The sequence below is a fragment of the Eurosta solidaginis genome, chromosome 1, assembly GCF_040869045.1.
Source record: "Eurosta solidaginis isolate ZX-2024a chromosome 1, ASM4086904v1, whole genome shotgun sequence".
NCBI classification, from domain to species: domain Eukaryota; kingdom Metazoa; phylum Arthropoda; class Insecta; order Diptera; family Tephritidae; genus Eurosta; species Eurosta solidaginis.
The window spans coordinates 59,779,681-59,791,778 of NC_090319.1; the positions used below are offsets into that span (position 1 = coordinate 59,779,681).

The 12,098-nt window shown below is 36.9% G+C and overlaps 2 protein-coding genes across 14 annotated transcripts in view; one reads left to right on the forward strand and one right to left on the reverse strand.

Moving 5' to 3' along the window:
• Itpr (Inositol 1,4,5,-trisphosphate receptor) overlaps positions 1 to 12,098 on the reverse strand; it is a 148,037-nt gene that overhangs the window by 98,787 nt on the left and 37,152 nt on the right. The window contains exon 1 of one of the 11 annotated variants that reach the window (XM_067791997.1): positions 10,925 to 11,123. The exons of 9 other annotated variants lie outside the window; for them this stretch is intronic. The gene's annotated coding sequence lies outside the window, so the exon portion shown is untranslated. Of the gene's footprint in view, positions 1 to 158; positions 414 to 10,924; positions 11,124 to 12,098 lie in introns of those variants that run through there. One more of the 11 variants, XM_067791992.1, reaches the window with a different exon arrangement.
• The window catches only part of Nmdar1 (NMDA receptor 1), a 116,464-nt gene continuing 112,615 nt past the window's right edge, over positions 8,250 to 12,098 (forward strand). For all 3 annotated transcript variants that reach the window (XM_067792020.1, XM_067792025.1, XM_067792032.1), the window contains exon 1: positions 8,250 to 8,308. The gene's annotated coding sequence lies outside the window, so the exon portion shown is untranslated. The remainder of the gene's footprint in view (positions 8,309 to 12,098) is intronic.

Consider the following 12,098-nt stretch of genomic DNA (forward strand, 5'->3'; position numbering starts at 1 on the left):
CATGAAAGAGGCTTATTATAAAGGTAGTAAAATAAAAATTACTTTCATTTTCCGACTGAAATAAAAAACTCTTAAAATAACTTTTACTTTGATGAAATGCTCCATTTAGATAGAAGTGGTTGTAATTACGTGAATATGTACGTTTGTGCTCTTCCAACCAGCATATTAGTTCAGTCGGCCATGGCCATATTTCCCACAGAATTCTCCTTTGAACGTGAAATTTGTTTAGTTATAAGTATTTGATTTAGCTTCTTCATTGATTGTGATTGATTTATGGCACTTCAAACGCAGTTAAAACTTTTTTCGTAGAGAATTCTCGCACATTTATTTTTTAGATCTTCATGCATATTTATAAACAAAGAAAAAACTATCGCATTTGTTTGAAGATTATGTTTTTAGGCACTTGGTTTTGTAGCAATCAACTCCTCCTCTTGGAGAATACTACTTTAGCACAATTTGCGCTCATTAACTTATAAATCAAATACATATGTATAAGCTGCAACATTTTCACTTTTCTCACACATTTATTATTTGTTTAATTAATTAAAATTTAAAAAATTTTATATATCAAATCTGTTTTGTTTAAATTGGAAATATTTTTAATTTTTATTTTTTTCGCATCTTAATCATATTTCACTACATAAACAAAGCAATCAAATTTGATAGAGAAATGAAAAAACAATTGCCAGATAAAAATGCCACTCCACACGCTTGCTTTTTCGATCCACCGATATTCGTTTAAGATTTTTGAATGATGCGATAAACAAATATTCAACCACAAAATCACGCTAAAAGTAGCCCAAACTTCACGCACACATTACAGGCAAAGGAAGCAAATATTGCAAAACAAAATATTTTTTTAATTATTTCACTTTCAAACTGGCACAGCAGAAAAAAAATAACAAGAATCCCTTAACGTCAAACATTGAAATGACCCACTCGCGCGCGCACACTCTTTAGCTGTGTGTGAGTGTTAGTTTGATTGTGTGTATTCGATTAGCTCAACGTCACGCAGCGCGCGTCCGCTTTCGACTCAGAATCAAATCAAAATGAGCCTCATCAATAATATGAAACAAATTGACGGAAAGTGTCTAATAAAACGAAACTGGAAAAGCTGTGCAGAAAGCATTTGACGAGCAGAAAAAGCACAAAAGCACAGGAGCATACGAATATTGCGCTCTCAACCCACTTACAGTGTGCTATGACCGTATAACGGTATGCCGGTTGACGAGTATTTCTGTAGTTGGGTGTTGCAGTGAGGGTGGCGTCTTTCTTACTGACCACCACCACCCGGCCGACAACTCAATTTGAGAGTGAGAGTGAACTTTTTTCACGCGATTAATTACGCTCACACTCAACTCTCATTTTCACTTTAACTGCACGCATTTGTATTTTGTTACTGTTTTTGTTTTTGGGGCTCCAAATGCATCTCACACTCTCACTGACCCGTCTGCACATAAAAATTAGCGGTCAATTTTGTTGTGATTTCGATTTTTGTGCGCGTTTGTGTGCTCGAGTTTTTAATAAATTTTTTATTTTTTATATATTTTTCTGGTATTTTAATGGTTATTTTTATTTTGTTATTCTACTCAGCTGAGCAGAGCTCACAGAGTATATTAGTTTTGTTCGCATAACGGTACCCCGTAACGGCATAAACTAATCGAGATAGATATAGACTTCTATATATCAAAATGATCTGGGCGAAAAAAGAAATTCATTTAGCCATGTCCGTCCGTCCGTCCGTTCGCCCGTCCGTAAACACGATAACTTGAGTAAATTTTGAGGTATCTTAATGAAATTTGGTATGCAAGTTCCTAGGCCCTGATCTCAAATCGTTATTTAAAATGAACGAAGTGGGACTCTAATCACGCCCACTTTTTCGATACAGAAAATTTCGGAAAACCGAAAAAGTGCGATAACTCATTACCAAAGACGGTTAAAGCGATGAAACTTGGTAGGTGGGTTGATCTTATGACGCAGAATTGAAAATTAGTAAAATTTGGGACAATGGGCGTGGCACTGCCCACTTCTGAGGAAGGTAAGTTTTGCAAGCTGTAATTTGGCAGTCGTTGAAGATATTATGACGAAGTTTGGCAGAAACGTTACTCATATTACTATTTGTGTTCTAATAATAAAAATTAGCAAAATCGGACGACGAACACTCCCAGTTTTTAAAAAAAATTTTTTCAAAGTAAAATTTTAACAAAAAATTAAATATCTTTACAGTATATAAGTAATTTATGTCAACATTCAACTCCAGTAATGATATGGTGCAACAAAATACAAAAATAAAAGAAAATTTCAAAATGGGCGTGGCTCCGCCCTTTTTCATTTAATTTGTCTAGAATATTTTTAATGCCATAAGTCGAAAAAAAATTACCAATCCTTGTGAAATTTGGTAAGGGTATCGCTTCTATGACGATAACTGTTTTCTGTGAAAATGGGCGAAATAGGTTGAAGCCACGCCCAGTTTTTATACACAGTCGACCTTCTGTCCTTCCGCTCGGCCGTTAACACGACAACTTGAGCATAAATCGATATATCTTTACTAAACTTAGTTCACGTTCTTATCTGAACTCACTTTATCTTGGTATTAAAAATGGGCGAAATCCGACTATGACCACGCCATGAAAAAAATGCCATAATTCTATACCAAATACGAAAAAAGGGATGAAAAATGGTGATTCGATTGGGTTTTTTACGCAAAATATAACCTTAGAAAGAACTTTGTAAAATGGGTGTGACAACTACCATATTAAGTAGAAGAAAATGAAAAAGTTCTGCAGGGCGAAATCAAAAGCCCTTGGACTCATGGCAGGAATACTGTTTGTAGTATTACATAACTAAATAAATAAATTAGCCGTACCCGACAGATGATGTTCTGGGTCACCCTGGTCCAGATTTTGGTCGATATCTCGAAAACGCCTTCACATATACAACTAAGGGCCACTCCCTTTTAAAACCTGTAATTTGATACCCATATTGTACAAACACATCATAGAGTCACCCCTGGTCCACATTTATGGCGATATCTCGAAAAGGCGTCCACCTATAGAACTAAGGCGCACTCCCTTTTAAAACACTCTTTAATACCTTTCATTTGATACCCATATAGCACAAACACATTTCAGGGTTACCCTATGTTCATTTCCCTACATGGTGATTTTCCCTTATTTTGCCTCCAAAGCTCTCAACTGAGTATGTAATGTTCGGTTTCACCCGAACTTAGACTTCCTTACTTGTTTATTTATGTAAACGACTGAACAAGTATATTCTGGTGCTTATTACAGTTCTGGTCCATGTGGCGTGGCCAAGCATTTGGGAATTTATTGCGTTTTCACACGTACTTGCGGTTTAGCATGCGAATACAAGGGAAACAATGTATAAATATTTATATTAATTAGTGTTTGCTTCTTAGCTTTTGAAACCAATACAGTAACGCACAGTTAAAATGAGACAGGCAAAATTATCCCGAAAGCAATTCAGAGATTATCTTGCCTAGTTTTGAGTTGACGTCAAAAATGATTTCGAAATAGTTCCCAATCAATACCGAAATGATCCCAAAAACAATTCAGAAACAGTTCCAAATTTATGCCGAAACAAATACCGAAATGGTTCCACAATGATTACGAAAAACAATGCCGAAATATTTCTGAAAAAAAAAGCTTAAAACGAAGCCAAATAATATCGAAATAGTCTTGGAAACAATGATCATAAAATGATCACGAAGACAATTCCGATATGTTTACAAAATTAACTCAAATCTGTCTCGAAGGTACCATCGATATGTTCCCAAAATATAACCGAAACTGCCCGAAATGATTTCGTCATAATTTCGAAACGATACCGAAAGCAATTCAGAGGCTTTCTAGTGTAGTCCCAACTTCAAAGACAATCCCAAACTGATCTTGAAACAGTCCCCAATTAACCCCGAAAATAGTCCTGATTTTTAGTTTCACTAAAATATATAAAATATCACTATCCGTGTGCCATCTAGCAGGTTTGGACATCAATTTCTAGACAATCTTATAAGTTTCAGGTATCTGCCTAACCGGGCGGTTATTTGAAAATTTCATATTAAGAATCCATTGTTTTTAAAGGAATTTTACTAATATATCATTCCGTGCGTGAATAAATAGTACCATGTCATAAATAGAAAGAGAAGCTTGGCCGTAATCTCTTCGGAGTTAAAGGCCAGTTAAAGTTGACATAGTCACAACGCCATAGTCATAACCATACTTATCCATATCAAATTGGCATCAGTTATTGGTTCCCTAACCTAAAAATCGTGAAAATTTCATAAAAATTAATAAAACGCAAAAAAATACAAACATATACCCATGGTTCAACTATATGGTTGGCTGATCTGTAAAGCAACAAATTATGTCTGTTCAAATTGTCAAAATCTGTGTATTGGTATTAGGCGAATGGAATAAAATGAAAACATAAAACATAGCAGTTTTTGTGTGTGGTAAGAAAATGTTGTCAATGTGTTGGTTTCATTTTGAGTTTGCCATCTCTTTTTGACAATCCCATCGACCATGCAATGATAAAAATAAAATCAGCTGATGAGATGAGCCAACCATATAATTGAGCCATGCATATACCACAAAAAATAAGTCTCTTAGTCAAAACGTATCCAAAACAATAAATAAAATTTAAAAAAAAGTTAATAAATTCTCCAACTCACATATTTTTAGGTTATGGATATGGCGAAAAACCAAAAACCAATTGGTTGGCTATGGTATGGTTATAGCTTTAACGTAATGGTATGGCACCATTAATCGATTACATTGATTTCCATAAGGTTGGTTCGATCAGCTGTTTTATCTGGTTATGGTTAAGTCACCATTAACTGGCCCTTCATATCCCACAAAGGTACGATTACTATTGTTGTCTACAATTAGATTTCGATTCTCTAATGAGTTTGGTTCGGTTCGCTATAGTTTAAAAAAATAAATAAATGTAAGCTGCGATAACCTCCGAAGAGATCTAAGGCCGAGTTTCTCTTCCAATTTGCGTCGTGCTCCTCTTGATTTTCCCTACAAATTGGCCGGACGGGACCTACATGTTTTATGCCGACTCCGAACGGCATCTGCAAGGCAGATGAGTTTTCACTGAGAGCCTTTCATGGCAGAAATACACTCCGAGCGCTTGCCAAACACTGCCGAGGGGCGACCCCGCTTAGACAAATTTTCTTCTAATTGAAAAACCTTATTTCTAAAATTTTGGTCTTTCTTTGCCCGGGGTGGCAGGCGGAGCACGCTACCATCACACCACGATGGTCGCTATAGTTTAGGTATGGTTTTAGATTCGGTTTTGACACTTCGGTTTCAGTTTGACATATATTTTGGTTCGGGCCGCATGGCAATTTTTTCACTTGTTTTGGTTTCGGCTTGAATTTGTGTTTTGGTTTCAATGTCAGTTTCGGTTCTAATAGCAGTTTCACTAAATGGTTTGGTTTCCATTCCTGTTTCAGCTGTAAATTTAGTTCGAATTTCGGCTTTGTTTCCATTTCAGTCTCAGTTTAAACGTCAGTTCAGAGTTTAGTAGCACTCCCGGTCAAAATTTTTACGCCTTTCGTGACGCTTCCGGCTCTATGTCCGGTTTCGGCTTCAGTTTTTTTTATGTTTATACCTAAGGTAAGCTGGTATTTTTGTCATTCCCGGTTAGGGTCCAGATTTCGGTTCCAATTACAGTTCTTCTCTTAATTCGCGCTAAATCGTCTTGATGGTTTTGGCCGTCCAGCAAGGGGTGCCGAAAAGAATATCACGTCGTAAGCTTAGCACTTAGAAAAGCACGACAAATTCTTTCTTTTCGCAACTAATAAGATAATAATTTGCGACAAAATGCCAACATATTAATTTTTTTAGCGGCCCAAGATGCTTCACTTACTTCATGTTTATTTCTGGGCCGAAGCTTTTTCTTTATTCCTACGACATTATGTATGGTTAAAGCTCGTACAGTCTATCGTTAAAAGTTCTTCGGTACTCACTGCCGCCCTGTTCTCTCGAATTCACTTCCAGAGCTTGACTTTCGTTGCGAGAGGACTCTACCTCTTTCTATTTTCAGGAACATATCGACAAGATGGATATAACTCCCCAAAACCTTCGGGGAGTCTCGTTATCGTCGGTTCACGGAAGGCTACAATTTTACTCACAATATGACTGAGAGTACCATATATGCGATGCTAAGAAGCTTGATTCCGCGATAGTTGGCATACTTAGTTCAAGGGATCTCCCTTTTTGTGTACTAGGCAAATACCACATTTTTCGATCATACTGTTTATATCCTTTCTTCTTGTGGCAGTGTTTCGCCCCATTCAATAGGTACGATCACCCTCAAATTGTCATCGATATCGTCTAACGGAAGTCTTAGGAAACCAGCACCATCATTAGAGATGTTGGTTTCAAATTGCAATTGAAAAGATGGTTGGTGTCATGTGGGGACACATTACATGCAGGACATACACTGCGTATGTCCGGTTTGATTTTGGATAAGTGAGAGTCTAACCAACAGTACAGTATCTAGATCAAAGTTGTGCGTGGGTCTCCCTGAAAAGTCTGATTTCATCTACTGAGAGTTTAGCGTCTTGGATTTTGAGAACGGACTTCGCTGCAAATTTATAGGCATAAACTTTGCATACTCTTCGCGGTTGTGTCTTTATGCTCAAATGATTCAAACGGATGCGTTCTTCTGCGCCGGAGCTCTTCGTAGTGATTGCGGGGAGGTCCTCTTATATCACAAGGAGGCGGGGCCTCGTTTATCAGTTGTTTGAAACCCCATTTAGTTTGTGGAATTCTCTTCAAGAAATTTTCTTTGGCAAGTGAGAGTGGAAGAACGCACTCAAAAGGTCTGAAAAGGTAGACAATTGCCATTTCGGGGGACATCACAATTTAAAAGTTTCAGTTGAATGCAATGCGAGGATACAGTGAAAAATACCTGGCGCGATTTACCTTCGAGGAGAATTAGGCCGAGCTTATCTTCCAATATGTGACGTGATGTTTTTTAATCCTCCCTACAAATTGGCGGGACAGGACCTAAATATTTTATGCCGACTACGAGCTGCATGCAAGGCCGCTGAATTTTCACTGAACAGCTTTTCATGGCAGAAAAGCCAAACCAATGCCGAGGGGAGACTACGCTAATTGAAAAAAGTGTTTTTTTTTTTCTAAATGTTTGGTGTTGCTGTAGCCGCCACTTGAACCCAGAACTCCGGGGGTCTCTTAAGCTAGCCCAACCTTTCCAGCCCAATCAAAAACTGAGAGCGTACTAAATTGCACAATATTTTATAATAATTTAATACAGGTTAATTAAATTTAATTTTTTTTTATTTAAATATTGAGGATTGGGCTAGCTTGCTCGTTTTTTGATTGGGCTGGAAAGGTTGGACTAGCTTAAGAGACCTGACCTTGTTGTGGTAGTTGAAACACGCTACCACTACACAACGGCGGTCGCCAGAGAACAAGTACCGTCTCTTAATGGTATACTTGTTCGGAGCTACTGCGGTTCGCTGCAGGATTATTTTCGATGTTATAACTTTCGCTTACTACAACACGTACCATACGAAAGGCAGGAAGTTCCAAATTTCTTACATAGAACTTTGTTTGCACATATTTTGGAAAGTGCTACTTTTCGTTAGCCACGTTGATATGTAATTACTTACGGATCAATATTTATATACCCACACAATTATGCTATGACAGTGCGCTAATATAAAGGCTATATCGAACTTTATGTAAGTATGACAAATATCTCAAAAAAAAATAAACATATGTACCCTTATCATGCAAAAGCTCCTTTAATACCTGTAAAATGTAAACAAAAACATAAAAACAAAACATACATATTAACATTCCTATGAAAAGATACGCACATCTTTCAGCCACTAAAAGCAAGCACGTGTCGGCCATTCAAATAAATACGAATAAACAGCTGATCAAAAAGCACACTGATAAGAGAGCAGTTGAACAGCTGATTGAAAGAAGCAAAACAAACAAATGATGAAAGTGAAATTGAACAGACAATACTTAACACAAGAATAACAAACTATACAACTGCAACAAAAACTTAATAACAGTACGTTGATTACTAGAATTTAACAGCAAGCATAAAAGCTCAGAAAATTGGCTGCTGAAAGCTTTTATTGGAAAGCTTTTTATGAAAGTACGCGTGTGCTTTTAAGGATGCAAAGGATTTAAAAGCTCTTCTAGACCATTTTAAGATATGAAATTTCACATCAGTAGCAAAGCGAAGCTGGTGGAAGTGTACACCTAAACGGATGAGTGTTTTTAAGTGCAAGAAATAGGTGTGTTTGAGTTGTATTGTTGTTGTTGTTTTTTATTGCAAAAGTTATTGGTGCTTGATGGGCGTGTATGTATGTGCGATAATCCAGTGATAAGTAAGAAAAAAAGCATGCTTTGGGAAAAAATGAAATAAAAAATGGCAAATTAATGAAATTAAAACAAAAATTAAGTGAAAAACGAGAAATTGTGCTTTTAAACTAATCGAAAATTACATATCTTAAATATATGAGGTAGTGTGTAAGCAGTCGCGACATAAGCCAATTTTGTCTACAAAATTGTGTAACTTTATTAAATCTGTTGTACTGAATTTGGTATATATTGTGTGTGTATAATGAAGGATGCCCCAAGCATATGTATGTATGTATTGCTAGATAGCATAACTTCAATATTTATTTTCATATAATAAGTGACGCCAAAAAAACAAAAAAAAACTAAAAACTTGAAAATAATTAGGTAGGTCCCAGGTTCTAGTCATCACACTCCTCATCAATCTAGGGCGTTGATCAGACAAATAAATAAAAGCATGGGCCGCGTAAAATTTCCATTGATAGTCAACAACTCATATCTTTACAAGTGATATTTTCATATATGTACGAAGGTTGCCTTTTATATTTTGCCCCTAATAATGCAAACACAGTCAAATATTAAGGAAAATATTTTTATTGTTTTTATACTCAGCTGAGCAGAGCTCACAGAGTATATTAATTTTGTTCGCATAACGGTAATCCCTAACGGCATAAACTGATCGAGATAGATATAGACTTCTATATATCAAAATGATATGGGCGAAAAAAGAAATTCATTTAGCCATGTCCGTCCGTCCGTCCGTCCGTAAACACGATAACTTGAGTAAATTTTGAGGTATCTTAATGAAATTTGGTATGTAAGTTCCTGCGCACTCATCTCAGATCGCTATTTAAAATGAATGAAATCGGACTATAACCATGCCCACTTTTTCGATTTCGAAAATTTCGAAAAACAGAAAAAGTGCGATTATTCATTACCGAAGACGGATAAAGCGATGAAACTTGGTAGTTGGGTTGATCTAATGACGCAGAATAGAAAATTAGTAAAATTTTGGACGCGTGGCAACGCCCACTTTTAAAAGAAGGTAAATTAAAAGTTTTGCGAGCTGTAATTTGGCAGTCGTTGAAGATATCATGATGAAATTTGGCAGGAACGTTACTCCTATTACTATATGTCTGCTAAATAAAAATTAGCAAAATCGGATGACGCACACGCCCACTTTTTAAAAGCAATTTTTTTAAAGTAAAATTTTAACAAAAAATTTAATATCTTTACGGTGTATAAGTAAATTATGTCAACATTCAACCCCAGTAATGAGATGGTGCAACAAAATACAAAAATAAAAGAAAATTTCAAAATGGGCGTGGCTCCGCCCTTTTTCATTTAATTTGTCTAAAATACTTTTAATGCCATAAGTCGAACAAAAATTGACCAATCCTTGTGAAATTTTGTAAGGGTATCGCTTGTATGACGACAACTGTTTTCTGTGAAAATGGGCGAAATCGGTTAAAGCCACGCCCAGTGTTTATACACAACCGACCGTCTGTCCTTCCGCTCAGCCGTTAACACGATAACTTGAGCAAAATTCGATATATCTTTACTAAACTTAGTTCACGTACTTATCTGAACTTACTTTATCTTGGTATTAAAAATGGGCGAAATCCGACTATCACCACGCCCACTTTTTCGATATCGAAAGTTTCGAAAAATGAAAAATGCCATAATTCTATACCAAATACGAAAAAAGGGATGAAACATGGTAATTGGATTGGTTTATTGACGCAAAATATAAGTTTAGAAAAAACTTTGTAAAATGGTTGTGATACCTACCATATTAAGCAGAAGAAAAAGTTCTACAGGGCGAAATCAAAAGCCCTTAGAATCATGGCAGGAATACTGTTCGTGGTATTACATATATAAATAAATTAGCGGTACCCGACAGATGATGTTCTAGGTCACCCTGGTCCACATTTTGGTCGATATCTCGAAAACGCCTTCACATATACAACCAAGGGCCACTCTAAGACATTAAGACACTTTTAAAACCCTCATTAACACCTTTCATTTGATGCCCATGTCATATAAACACATTCCAGGGTTACCCTTGGTTCATTTTCCTACATGGTGATTTCCCTTATTTTGTCTCCAAAACTCTCAGCTGAGTATGTAATGTTCGGTTACACCCAAACTTAGCCTTCCTTACTTGTTCAAAATATTCTCCATCCAAGTCAATACACTTCTGCATTCGCTCGAACCAATTTTCAAAGCACTTTTGCCACTCAGAAGAGGCCACCTCTAAAACGAACTGTTTGAAGGCTTCTGCAGCTCTTGCAGGCGTAGAAAAACGTTGACCTCGCATTTTTTTTTTTGATGTTCGGGAATAAAAAGAAATCATTAGGTGCCAAATGAGGGCTGTAAGGCGGATGACCCATCAATTCGACCTTTGGAGTCCTCAAAAACTCTCTTGCGTGAATCGATATGTAAGAGCTCGCATTGACTTGCTGAATAATGATTTTTTTTCGGCAGTTGGTTTTTCTTAATTCTACAAAAACTTTTGGCAAACAAATGGTTGTATACCACTCAGAATTTACCGTTTTAAGTTTATCTAGTGGAACAGTTGCGACATGACCAGATTTTCCGAAAAAATAGGCGACCATTTGCTTTGAGGTGCGCGAACAACTTTTGTTGGATTAGGCTCGTCTTGGATGTATAGGTCTCGTATGTATAAGTAAGACCAACTGAACCTTAATCAGTTTACGATACGCCAAACGTTTTTTAGCGCCCAACGCTTTTTATTTGTTCGACCAAATGACAAATTTGAGTCAAATCGGACCACATATACGAGTTTTTTGAATATATCCAATGTGTACCAATGCTCAGCATTTTTAGGTAATCGTTACTAAATATTACTAGAGTATGAAATTTTGTTAGAGTAAATAGCTGCTGATGGGTATTAAAATGACATGTTCATTTCACATAAGGGCATAGGAGCATCACATAGACCGACCAAACTGAAAGCCCCTATATCATGTCCTAAAATTGCTCCGTCCTCTTGGCAAATACTAGAAACTTTCTAGGATTTGTGTCACTTGCTGTATCTAGATTTGATTGCTGTATCACTCCTAATAGCTGAATTCTTAGCCTGGCGAGCGCAGGGTATGAGCACAAAACGTGCTCGATCGTTTCCTCCTTCAACCCGCACTTCCGACATCTACCAAGCCTAATTTAAAGTCATATACGCATGAAGGCAGTGTCCAGTCGGATATCCGTCATGAGTCTACAGTCCTCTCTTTTGAATGATAGGAGAGACTTTGTTAGTCTAAGGTTGTAAGACATACACATAATCTTCGACACTTTACAGCCCCACGCTTGGACCCACGCCTTTCCCGCTTGGTCGATAATGAGCAGCTCTCGCCTTCCCTTAGTCTCACCCAATCTAATTGGGACTTCTGCATAGCAAGCTTTAAGGGATGCTTACACTCTAACAAACTTTTAGACGCTGTGCTATGCGAGATTATTGCCTTAATTGCTGCTCATTCTCACCTCCGGGATTTGGCGGATTGATTGTGAAAATCAAGTCCAAAGGAAACTTAAGATTGGATGGCAGCTACTTCGTTGAGAAAAGCTAAGAATTTTGAATAAGATATACTTACTTTCGTATTGGACTGATCTCGATCATGGATAAATCCTGCAGATATTCGAGTGATCCGAGAAGGAATTACTTTCGGTTAGTTCTCGCAAAAGCTGAACAGTCAGGAATGAAAT